Source organism: Somniosus microcephalus, chromosome 4 (assembly GCF_052327205.1).
Source record: "Somniosus microcephalus isolate GS21.2 chromosome 4, FLI_Smic_1.0, whole genome shotgun sequence".
Lineage (NCBI taxonomy): Eukaryota > Metazoa > Chordata > Chondrichthyes > Squaliformes > Somniosidae > Somniosus > Somniosus microcephalus.
In genome coordinates, this window is record NC_140990.1 from 149,944,678 (window position 1) to 149,957,717 (window position 13,040).

Below are 13,040 nucleotides of genomic sequence, written 5' to 3' on the forward strand. Positions count from 1 at the left end.
AATCCACATGTACAGTTCCAGGGTTGGAATCCCCATGTACATTCCCAGGTTTGGAATCCCCATGTAGATTCCCAGGATTAGAATCACCAGGATTTGTCTCAGGGTTAGAATGCCCATGTACAGTCCAAGGTTTAGAATCCCTACGTACAGTCCCAGGGTTAGAATCCCCATGTACAGTCCCAAGGTTTAGAATCCCCATGTACAGTCCCAGGGTTTGAATCCCCATGTACATTACCAGGGTTGGACCCCATATACAGTTTCAGGGATGGAATCCCCATGTACAGTCCCAGGGCAGGAATCCCCATATACAGTCCCAGGGATGGGATCCCCATGTACAGTCCCAGGCTTGGAATCCCCATGTACAATCCCAGGGTTGGAATCCCCATGTAAAATCCCAGGGTTGGAATCCCCTTGTACAGTCCCAAGGCTGGAATGCCCATGTGCAGTCCCAGAGTTGGAATCGCCATGAAATAACAAAAGAAAATTCTGGAAAAACTCTGCAGGCCAGGCAACATCCGTGGAGAGAAATTATTGTCGAAGTTTCGGGTGAACCCTTTTTCAAAACTGGAAAGTAAATGAACTAGATCGAAGGCAGGGCTGTGATAGAACAAAAGAAGTAAAGAGGCATTAAGAGGTAATCAAAACCAGACGAGATGGTAATTGGACAGTGGAGACAAAGGACAGCTCAGATTAGGTGTGAAGTGTACTGGCAGGATGAGAGACAGCTGCCATGTGGGAGAGAGAAAAAAAAGGAAAGGGGGGGGATGGTAAAACCCAAAACAAAGGGGTGGAAAAAAATATAAGAAAAAATGTAATAGGGGCCGAGGTTATGGTCTGAAATTGTTGAACTCGATATTGTGTCCAGAAGGCTGCAAAGTGCCTAATCGGAAGATGCGGTGCTGTTCCTCGAGTTTTCATTGAGCTTCCATGGAAAAATGCAAGAGGCCAAGGACGGTGAGGTCCGAGTGCGGATGGAGCGGAGACTTAAAATGACAGGTGACCGGAAGGTCGGGGTCACCCTTACGGACTGAAAGGAGGTGTTCCGCAAAGCGGTCACCCTATCTGCGTTTGGTCTCCCCAATGTACAGGAGACTGCATCGTGAGCAGCGAATAGAGTATGCTAGATTGCAAGAAGTACAAGTAAATCACTGTTTCACCTGGAAGGGGTGTTTGGGGCCCTGGACAGTGGGAGGGGGGAGGTATAGGCGATGGTGTTACATCTCCTGTGCTTGCACGGGAAGGTTCCAGGTGAAGGAGAAGGGCTGTTGGGGGTGATAGAGGAGTGGACAAGGGTGTCTCGGAGGGAGCGGTCCCTACGGAATGCAGAAAGAGCAGGGGAGGGGAAGATACGTTTGGTGGTGGGATCACATTGGAGGTAGCGGAAATGGTGGAGGATGATCCGTTGAAAGTGAAGGCTGGTGGGGTGAAAGGTGAGGACAAGGGGAACACTATCGTGGTACCGGGTGGGAGTGGCAGGGATGAAGGCAGAAGTGCGGGAGATAGAATGGACACGGTCGAGGGCCATGTCAACCACAGTAGAGGGAAATCCTTGGTTGAGGAAAAAGGAAGACATGTCGGAAGCACTGGTGTGAAAGGTGGCAGCGTCGGAGCAGATGCAGCTGAGACAGAGAAACTGGGAGAATGGAATAGAGTCCTTACAGGAGGCGGGGTTGGAAGACGTGTAGTCCAAGTAGCTGTGGGATTCAGAGGGCTTGCAGTGAATATTGGTCGATAACCTATCCCCAGAGATGGAGACGGAGAAGTCGAGGAAGGAAAGGGAAGAATCAAAGGGAAGGGTGGAAAGTCCCATGTACAGTCCCAGGGTTGGAATCCCCATATAAAGTGCCAGGGCTGGAAACCCCATGTACAGTCTCAGGTTTGGAATCCCCATGTACAGCACCAGGGCTCGAATCCCATGTACAGTCTCAGTGTTGGTATCCCCATGTACAATCCCAGGGTTGGAATCCCCATGTACAGTCCCAGGATGTAGAATCCCCATGTTCACTCCCAGGGTTGGAATCGCCATTTACAGTCTCAAGACTGGAATCCCCATGTACAGTCCCACGTTTAGAACCCCCATGTACTGTCCCAGTGTTGGAATCTCCATGTACAGTCCCAGGGTTGGAATCGACATGTACAGTCCCCAGGTTAGAGTCCCCAAGTAAAGTGTCAGTGGTAGAATCCCCATGTACAGACCGAGGGTTATAATCCCCATGTACAGTCCCAGGGTTGGAATCCCCATGTACAGTCCCAGGGTCCGAATCTGCGTATACAGTCCCAGGGCTGTAATGGCCATGTATTTTCCCGGGGTTGGAATCCCCATGTACAGTCCCAGGGTTGGAATCCCCATGTACAGTCCCAGGGTTGGAATCCCCAAGTATAGTCCCAGGGTTCGATTCTGCATGTACAGTCCCAGGGCTTTAATGCCCATGTACTGTCCCGGGGTTGGAATCCCCATGTACAGTACCAGGGTTGGAATTCCCATGTGCAGTCCCTGTGTTGGAATCCCCATGTACAGTCCCTTTGTTGGAATTCCCATGTGCAGTCCCTGTGTTGGAATCCCCATGTACAGTCCCTGTGTTGGAATTCTCATGTGCAGTCCAATGGTTGGAATCCCCATGTACAATCCCAGGTTTGGAATTCCCATGTGCAGTCCCTGTGTTGGAATCCCCATGTACAGTCCCTGTGTTGGAATTCCCATGTGTAGTCCAATGGTTGGAATCCCCATGTACAGTCCCAGGGTTGGAATCCCCATGTGCATTCCCAGGGTTAGAATCCCCATGCACCGTCCCATGTTTGGAAACCCCATGTACAGCCCTAGGGTTAGAATCCCCATGTCCAGTCCCAGGGTTAGCTTCCCCATGTACAACCCCAGGGTTGGAATCGCCATGTAAATAGAATGGACACGGTCGAGGGCTCAGTCAACCACAGTAGAGGGGAATCCACGGTTGAGGAAAAAGGAAGACATGTCGGAAGCACTGGTGCGGAAGGTGGCATCGTCGGAGCAGATGCGGCTGAGACGGAGAAACTGGGAGAATGGAATTGAGTCCTTACAGGAGGCGGGGTGGGAGGAAGTGTAGTCCAGATAGCTGTGGGAGTCAGTGGGCTTGTAGAGAATATTAGTCGCTAACCTATACCCAGAGATGGAGACAGAGAAGTGGAGCAAGGGAAGGGAAGAGTCAGAGGGAAGGGTGGAAATGCCCATGTACAGTCCCACGGTTGGAATCCCCATGTAAAGTCCCAGAGCTGGAAACCCCATGTACAGACTCAGGGTTGGAATCGCCATGTACAGTCCCAGGGCTCGAATCCCATGTACAGTCTCAGTGTTGGTATCCCCATGTACAGTCCCAGGGTTGGAATCACCATGTACAGACCGAGGGTTATAATCCCCATGTACAGTCCCAGGGCTGGAATCCCCATGTCCAGTCCCAGGGTTGGAATCCCCATGTACAGTACCAGGATTGGAATCCCCATGTACAGGTCCAGGTCTGGAATCCCCATGTACAGTCACTGTGTTGGAAGCCCCATGTAGAGTCCCAGGATTTGAATCCCCATGTGCAGCCCCTGGGTTATAAACCACATGTACAGACCCAGTGTTTGAATTCCCATGTACAGTCCAACGGTTGAAATCCTCATGTACAGTCCCAGGTTTAGAAGCCGCATGTAAATTCCCAGGGTTAGAATCCCCATGCACAGTGCGAGTTTTGGAATCCACATGTACAGACCCAGGTTTGCAATTAACATGTACAGTCCCCGCATTAGAATCCCCATGTACAGTCCCAGTTTTGGAATCCCCATGTACAGTCCAAAGGCTGGAATCCCCATGTACAGTCCCAGGGTTGGAATCCCCATGTACATTGCCAGGGTTAGAATCCCCATGCACCGTCCCATGGTTGGAAACGCCATGTACAGTCCCAGGGCTGGAATCGCCATGTACATTCCCAGGGTTGGATTCCCAAGTGCAGTCCCAGGGTAGGAATTCCCATGTACAGTCCCAGGTTTAGAATCCCAATGTACACTCCCAGTGTTGGAATCCCCATGTACATTCCCAGGGTTGGAAACCCCATGTAAAATCCCAGGTTTGGAATCAACATGTACAGTCCCAGGTTTGGAATCCCCATGAAGATTCCCAGGCTTAGAATCTTTAGGTTTAGTCCCAGGGTTGGAATGCCCATGTAAAGTCCCAGTGATGGTATCCCCATGTACAGACTCAGGGTTAGAATTCCGAAGTACATTCCCCGGTTTAATATATCCATATACAGTCACAGGGTTGGAAACCCCATTTACAGTCCCAGGGTTAGTATATCCATATACAGTCACAGGGTTGGAAACCCCATGTACAGTCCCAGTGTTGGAATCTCCATGTGCAGTCCCAGGGTTGGAAACCCCATGTACCTTCCCAGGGTTGGAATGCCCATATACAGTCCCAAGGCTGGAATGCCCATGAACAGTCCCAGGGTTGGAATCCCCATGTACAATCCCAGGGTTGAAATTCCTATGTACAGTCCCAGGGCTCTAATCCAACTTACAGTCGCAGTGTTGGTAGCCCCATGTACAGTCCCAGGGTTGAAATCCACATATACAGACGCAGGGCTGGAATCCCCATGCCCAGTCCCAGGGTTGGAATCCCCATGTACAGTCCTAGGGTTGGGATCGGCATATACAGTCCCAGGGCTTGAATGCCCATGTACAGTCCCGGGATTGGAATCCCCATATACAGTCCCAGGTTTGGAATCCCCATGTACAGTCCTAGGGTTCGGATCGGCATATACAGTCACAGTGTTGGTAGCCCCATGTACAGTCCCAGGGTTGGAATCCACATGTACAGTCACAGGCTGGAATCCCCATGCCCAGTCCCAGGGTAGGAATCTCCATGTACAGCCCCAGGGTTGGAATTGCCATGTACAGTCCCAGGGATGGAATCCCCATGTACAGTCGCAGGGCTGGAATCCCCATGTACAGTCCTAGGGTTGGGATCGGCATATACAGTGCCAGGGCTGCATTGCCCATGTACAGTCCAAGTTTTGGAATCCCCATATACAGTACCAGGTTTGGAATCCCCATGTATGGCCACAGGACTGGAATCCTCATGTACAGTCCCTGTGCTGGAAGCCCCATGTAGAGCCCAAGGTTTGGAAACCACATGTACATTCCCAGGGTTTGAATCCCCATGTATAGTCCCAGGGTTGGAATCCATATGTACAGTCCCAGGGTTGGAATCCCCATGTACAGTCCCAGGGTTTGAATCCCCATGTACAGTCCCAGGTTTAGAATCCCCATGTAAAGCCCCAGGGTTAGAATCCCCATGTACCGTCCCAGGGTTTTAATCCCCATGTGCAGTCCCAGGGTTGGAATTGGCATGTACAGTCCCAGGGCTGGAATGCCCATGTACTGTCCCAGGGTTGGAAAACTTATGTACAGTACCAGGGTTGGAATCCCCATGTCCAGTCCCAGGGCTGGAATACCTCTGTACAGTCTCTGGGCTGGAAGCCCCATGTACAGTCCCAGGGTTGGAATCCCCATGTACAGTCCCAGGTTTGGAACCCCCATGTAGATTCCCAGGGTTAGAATCATCAGTGTTTGCCCCTTGGGTCGAACCCCCATATACATGCCCAGGGTTTGAATCCCCATGTGCAGTGTCAGGGTTGGAATCCCCATGTAAAGTCCCACTATTAGAATCCACATGTACAATCCCAGGTTTAGAATCACCATGTGCAATCCCAGGTTTGGAAACCCCATGTACAGTCGCAGGGTTGGAATTCCCATTAATAGTCCCAGGAATGGAATCCCCATATACATTCCCAGGATTGGAACCCCCATGTACAGTCCCAGAGCTGGAATACCCATGTACAGTCCCAGGGCTGGAATCCCCATGTACAGTCCCAGGGTTGTAATCCCCATGTGCAGTCCCAGGGTTGGAATCTGCATGTACAGTCCCAGGGCTGGAATGCCCATGTACTGTCCCAGGGTTAGAAAACCTATGTACAGTACCTGGGTTGGAATCCCCATGTACAGTCCCAGGGCTGGAATCCCTCTGTACAGTCTCTGGGCTGGAAGCCAAATGTAAGTCCCAGGGTTGGAATCCCCATGTACAACCCCATGTTTGGAATCCCCATGTAGATTCCCAGGGTTAGAATCATCAGTGTTTGTCCCTGGTTTCGAACCCCCATATACATGTCCAGGGTTTGAATCCCCATGTGCAGTCGCAGGGTTGGAAGCACCATGTAAAGTCCCACTATTAGAATCCACATGTACAATCCCAGGTTTAGAATCACCATGTGCAATCCCAGGTTTGGAAACCCCATGTACAGTCGCAGGGTTGGCATTCCCATTAATAGTCCCTGGAATGGAATCCCCATATACATTCCCAGGGTTGGAATCGCCATGTACAGTCTGAGGGTTGGATTCCCCATGTTCATTCCTAGGGTTAGTATCCCCATTTACAGTCCCAGGGTTGGAATCCAATTGTACATTACCAGGGTTGGAATCCCCATGTACAGTCCCACGGTTGGCGTCCCCATGAACAGTCCCAGGTTTGGAATCCCCATGTAGATTCCCAGGGTTAGAATCACCAGGATTAGTCCAAGGGTTGGAATCCCCATGTACCGTCCCAGGGTTGGAATACCCATGTACAGTCTCAGGTTTAGAATCCGCATGTACAGTTCCAGATTAAGAATCCCCATGTACAGTCCCAAGTTTGGAATCCTCATGTGCAGTCCTAGGGTTGGAATCCCCATGTACAATCCCAGGGTTAGAATGCCCATGTACAGTCCCAGGGTTTGAATCCCCATGTACAGTCCCAGGTTTGGAAACCCCATGTACAGTCCCAGGTTTGGAATCCCCATGTACATTACCAGGGTTAGAATCCACAAGTACAGTCCCAAGTTTAGAATCCCCATATGCAGCCCCAGGGTTGGTATCCCCATTAACAGTCCCAGGGGTGGAATCGCCATGTGCAGTCCGAGGGTTGGATTCCCCATGTACATTCCCAGGGTTAGAATCACTATGTGCAGTCCCAGGGTGTAAATCCCCATGTACAGTCCCAGGTTTGGAATCCCCATGTACAGTCCCAGGGTTGGAATCCCCATGTACAGTCCCAGGGTTGGAATCCCCATGTACAGTCCCAGAGCTGGAATACCCATGTACAGTCCCAGGGCTGGAATCCCCATGTACAGTCCCAGGGTTGTAATCCCCATGTGCAGTCCCAGGGTTGGAATCTGCATGTACAGTCCCAGGGCTGGAATGCCCATGTACTGTCCCAGGGTTAGAAAACCTATGTACAGTACCTGGGTTGGAATCCCCATGTACAGTCCCAGGGCTGGAATCCCTCTGTACAGTCTCTGGGCTGGAAGCCAAATGTAAGTCCCAGGGTTGGAATCCCCATGTACAACCCCATGTTTGGAATCCCCATGTAGATTCCCAGGGTTAGAATCATCAGTGTTTGTCCCTGGTTTCGAACCCCCATATACATGTCCAGGGTTTGAATCCCCATGTGCAGTCGCAGGGTTGGAAGCACCATGTAAAGTCCCACTATTAGAATCCACATGTACAATCCCAGGTTTAGAATCACCATGTGCAATCCCAGGTTTGGAAACCCCATGTACAGTCGCAGGGTTGGCATTCCCATTAATAGTCCCTGGAATGGAATCCCCATATACATTCCCAGGGTTGGAATCGCCATGTACAGTCTGAGGGTTGGATTCCCCATGTTCATTCCTAGGGTTAGTATCCCCATTTACAGTCCCAGGGTTGGAATCCAATTGTACATTACCAGGGTTGGAATCCCCATGTACAGTCCCACGGTTGGCGTCCCCATGAACAGTCCCAGGTTTGGAATCCCCATGTAGATTCCCAGGGTTAGAATCACCAGGATTAGTCCAAGGGTTGGAATCCCCATGTACCGTCCCAGGGTTGGAATACCCATGTACAGTCTCAGGTTTAGAATCCGCATGTACAGTTCCAGATTAAGAATCCCCATGTACAGTCCCAAGTTTGGAATCCTCATGTGCAGTCCTAGGGTTGGAATCCCCATGTACAATCCCAGGGTTAGAATGCCCATGTACAGTCCCAGGGTTTGAATCCCCATGTACAGTCCCAGGTTTGGAAACCCCATGTACAGTCCCAGGTTTGGAATCCCCATGTACATTACCAGGGTTAGAATCCACAAGTACAGTCCCAAGTTTAGAATCCCCATATGCAGCCCCAGGGTTGGTATCCCCATTAACAGTCCCAGGGGTGGAATCGCCATGTGCAGTCCGAGGGTTGGATTCCCCATGTACATTCCCAGGGTTAGAATCACTATGTGCAGTCCCAGGGTGTAAATCCCCATGTACAGTCCCAGGTTTGGAATCCCCATGTACAGTCCCAGGGTTGGAATCCCCATGTACAGTCCCAGGGTTGGAATCCCCATGAACAGTCCCAGGTTTAGAATCCCCATGTACAGTCCCAGGGTTGGAATCCCCCTGCACATTCCCATGGTTGGAATCCCCATGTACAATCCGAGGTTTGGAATCAACATGTACAGTCCCAGGTTTGGAATCCCCATGAATATTCCCAGGGTTAGAATCTGCAAATTCAGTTCCAGTGTTGGAATGCCCATGTAAAGTCTCACGGTTGGAATCCCCATGTACAGTCTCAGGGTTAGAACTCCCATGTACAGTCCCAGATTTAGAATCACCATGTACAGTCCCAGGGTTAGAATCCCCATGTACAGCCCCAGGGATAAAATCCCCATGTACAGTCCCAGGCTTGGAATATCCATGTACAGTCCCAGGGCAGGAATCCCCATGTACAAGCCCAGGGTTGGAATCCCCATGTACAGTCCCAGGGTTGGAATCCCCAAGGACAGTCCCAGGGTTGGAATCCCAATATACAGTCCCAGTATTAGAATCCACATGTACAGTCCCAGGTTTAGAGACCCCATGTACATTCCCAGAGTTAGAAACCCCATGTATATTCCCAGAGTTAGAAACCCCATGTAATCTCCCAGAGTTGGAATCTCCAAGTACAGTCCCAGGGTTGGTATCCCCACATACACTCCCAGGTTTTGAATCCCCATGAATAGTCCCAGGGTTAGAATCCCCATGTAAAGTCCCAGGGTTGAAATCCCCATGTACATTCCCAGTGTTGTAATCCCCATTTACAGTCCCTGGGTTAGAATCCCCATGCACAGCCCGAGGGTTAGAATCCCCATGTTCAGTCCCATGGTTGGAATACCCATGTACATTCCCAGTGTTGGAATCGCCATTTACAGTCCCTGGGTTAGAATCCCCATGTACAGTCCCAGGTTTAGAATCGCTCTGTACAATCCCATGGTTGGAAACCCCATGTACAGTCCCAGGGTTGGAATTCCCATTAATAGTCCAAGGAATGTAATCCCCATATACAGTCCCAGGGTTGGAATCGCCATGTACAGTCCGAGGGTTGGATTCCACATGTACATTCCCAGGGTTAGTATCCGCATTTACAGTCCCAGTGTTGAAATCCACATGTACAGTCCCAGGTTTGGAATCCCCATGTACAGTCCCAGGTTTGGAGTCCCCATGTACAGTCCCAGGTTTGGAATCACCATGTAGATTCCCAGCGTTAGAATCACCAGGATTAATCCAAGGGTTGGAATCCCCATGTACAGTCCCAGGGTTGCAATCCCCATGTGCAGTCCCAGGGCAGGAATACCCATGTACAATCCAAGGGTTGGAATCCCTGTGTACAGTCCCAGGGCTGGAAACCCAAGTACAGTCCCAATGCTGGAATGTCCATGTAGAGTCCTTGATTTGGAATACCCATGTACAGTCCCAGGGTTGGAAAACCCATGTACAGTCCCAGGGATGGGATCCCCATGTACAGTCTAAGGTTTGGATCCCCATGTATAGTCCCAGGGTTGGATTCCCAAAGTACAGTCCCAGTATTAGAATCCCCATGTTCAGCCCCAAGTTTAGAAACCCCATGTACATTCCCAGAGTTAGAAACCACATGTAATCTCCCAGGGTTGGAATCCCCAAGTACAGTCCCAGGGTTGGTATCCCCATATACACTCCCAGGTTTGGTATCCCCATGAATAGTCCCAGGGTTGGAATCCCCATGTAGAGTCCAAGGCCTAGAAATTCAGTGGCGTTTGCGCCCACTTAGCGCCTGAGGAGGTGTTTTGCGCCGGAAGTGTTGTTGCGCCTGAAATTCAGTTCTGGGTGAAATTTTGCGTTAGCCGGTAGCGCTGCGCCGGCACCGATGACGTCATCGGTGTGCGCAGCGCCCCGGTTCCAACGCGATGCCGGCCCGACGCCCAAATTCAGTTGCGGCCACCTCTCCCGTAGCGGCCGCAAAGAGCGTTTGTAAAATGGGGCCTTGCTGCACCGAGAGGCCGGGGCGTAAAGGTGGAGGTGCGGCCGGCCGCTTTCCCGGTGGCCGCCTGGCCGCACCTTCCTCCCCGGACTCCCACACCACCCCCCTCCGCGGCATTGGTCTCTGACCCCCGCGAGCCCGGCACTTCTCCGTGCTGCCGGGCTCATTTGCCGGGGGAATCCAGCGGCAATCTCACGGCTGCAGGCAGCTCCTCCTTAAGAGAAGGAGGAGGCCTGCAGTACCCCAGCCTGCCGCACCGCATCGGGTGGCGCTGCGGCAGCTGGACGCCTGAAATTGACTTTCAGCGCCCCAAGCGGAGGCGGCCAAACCCTGCAATAGTGCCCGCCTCCGTCTTGGGGCGCTGCAACTGAATTTCAGGCGGGCACTACGGGAATCCGGGCGCAGCGCAAACATTCGGGCGCTAAACACCAGGCGCGGCGATAGGGAATTTTTAGGCCCCAGGGTTGCAATCCCCATGTACTGTCCCAGGGTTGAAATCCCCATGCGCAGTCCCAGGGTTAGAATCCCCATGTACAGTCCCATGGTTGGAATCCCCATGTACATTCCCAGTGTTGGAATCCCCATTTACAGTGCCTGGGTTAGAATCCCCATGTCCAGTCCAAGGTTTAGAATCGCCATGTACAAACCCAGGGTTGGAAAACCCATGTACAGTCCCAGGGTTGGAATTCCCATTAATAGTCCCAGGAATGGAATCACCATACACAGTCCCAGGGTTGGAATCGCCATGTACAGTCCCAGGGTTGGATTCCCCATATACATTCCCAGGGTTAGTATCGCCATTTACAGTCCCAGGGTTGGAATCCACATGTACAGTCCCAGGTTTGGAATCCCCATGTACTGTCCAAGGGTTGGAGTCCCCATGTACAGTCCCAGGTTTGGAATCCCCATGTAGATTCCCAGGGTTAGAATCACCAGGATTAATCCAAGGGTTGGAATCCCCATGTACAGTCCCAGGGTTGTAATCCCTATGTACAGTCTCAGGTTTAGAATCCACATCTACAGTCCCAGATTTAGAATCCCCATGTACAATCCCATGTTTGGAATCCCCATGAAGAATCTCAGGGTTAGAATCCCCTGGTTTAATCCCAGGTTTTGAATGCCCATGTACAGTCCCAGGGTTGGAATTCCCATGCACAGTCTCAGGGTTAGAATCCCCATGTACAGCCCCAGGTTTAGAATCCCCATGTACAGTCCCAGGGTTGAATCCCCATGTGCAGTCCCAGGATTATAATCCCCATATACAGTCCCAGGTTTGGAATCCCCATGTAAAGACCCAGGCCTAGAAATTCAGTTGCGTGCGCCAGCCGTTAGCGCCTTAGGAGGAGTAGATCTCGAGCGCTAGGCACTTAGCGGCCGGGCGCAGGGCGATCTGCGCCTACGCCCAACTTCAGTAGACATTTAGCGCCGGCGCAAAGTGTTTGCGCGCGCTCAGCTGCGCACGCAGCTTATGACGTCATTTCGTCATGCAACGCCCTTTGTGCGCCCCAAACTGGAACTTCAGTCACGCCCGCCCAATGTGGGCGTGGCGGTGCTAAGAACTGTGAAGTGGAACGCAGCAGAGGCCCTGCGGGCCTCGGGGAGCGCTAATTAAAGGGCCCTTACACTGAACTATAAAGGCCAGCCATTTTGCTGCAATGACTTTTGTGCAACGGATTTCTGGACAGAGACCAAGGAAGAGACCTTACTGATTTGGCCTAACATAGGAGAGGTATTTTTGGCTTCTGGCCAGAGCTTGGAAATTTGCCTCATTGTGATTTCATTGTTTGCAAGTATATTATGAGGGCTGCATGGGATTCCAACCCTCAGTTCCAGCATTATGTGCGAAGGGCTTGCAGACGCTGTGTGAGAGGGGCAGCCATGCCTAGACGCAGAGGGGGCATCAGGCGTCGGCAACGTAGGCCTTACCCACTCAGGGAATACCGCCAGCAGGTGTCCTATCTCACCATGACTGCCGCGCAGTGTGTTAAGAGGCTGCGCTTCAGAAGGGAGGTGGTTGCAGAGATCTGCCAGCTGCTTCACAGAGATCTGCGTCCACAGCTGATGTGCAGGACGTCTCTGTCGGTGGAAGTGAAGGTTACGGTGGCTCTGAACTTTTATGCAAGCGGCTCCTTCCAAGCCACTGCTGGGGACATAGCTAACATATCCCAGTTCGCCGTGCATCACTACATCCGGCAGGTCACCGATGCCCTTTTCACAAGGAGACACCAATTCATCTCCTTCCCCATGACCCTGGAGAGGCAGGAGCAGCGTGCAGTCGGATTTGCGAGGATCGCGGACTTCCCCATGGTGCAGGGCGCCATTGACTGCACGCATGTGGCTTTGTGGGCACCTATCGACAATGCCGAGGATTACCGCAACCGGAAGGGCTACCATTCCCTCAATGTACAGCTGGTGTGTGACAACAGGCAGCGCATCCTAGCTGTCAATGCCCGCTTTCCAGGCAGCAGCCACGATGCATTTATCCTGCGCCAGACTACTGTGGCTGACATGTTCCAGGCACAGTCTCCCCCAAGAGGATGGCTTATCGGGGACAAAGGCTATCCTTTGTGTACATGGCTCATGACCCCGCTCCACGCGCCCAGGACCCCTGCTGAGGAGGCATACAACGAAAGCCATCAAGCCACAAGGAACATCATAGAGCAAACGATTGGCGTCCTCAAGCAATGGTTCCGCTGCCTGGA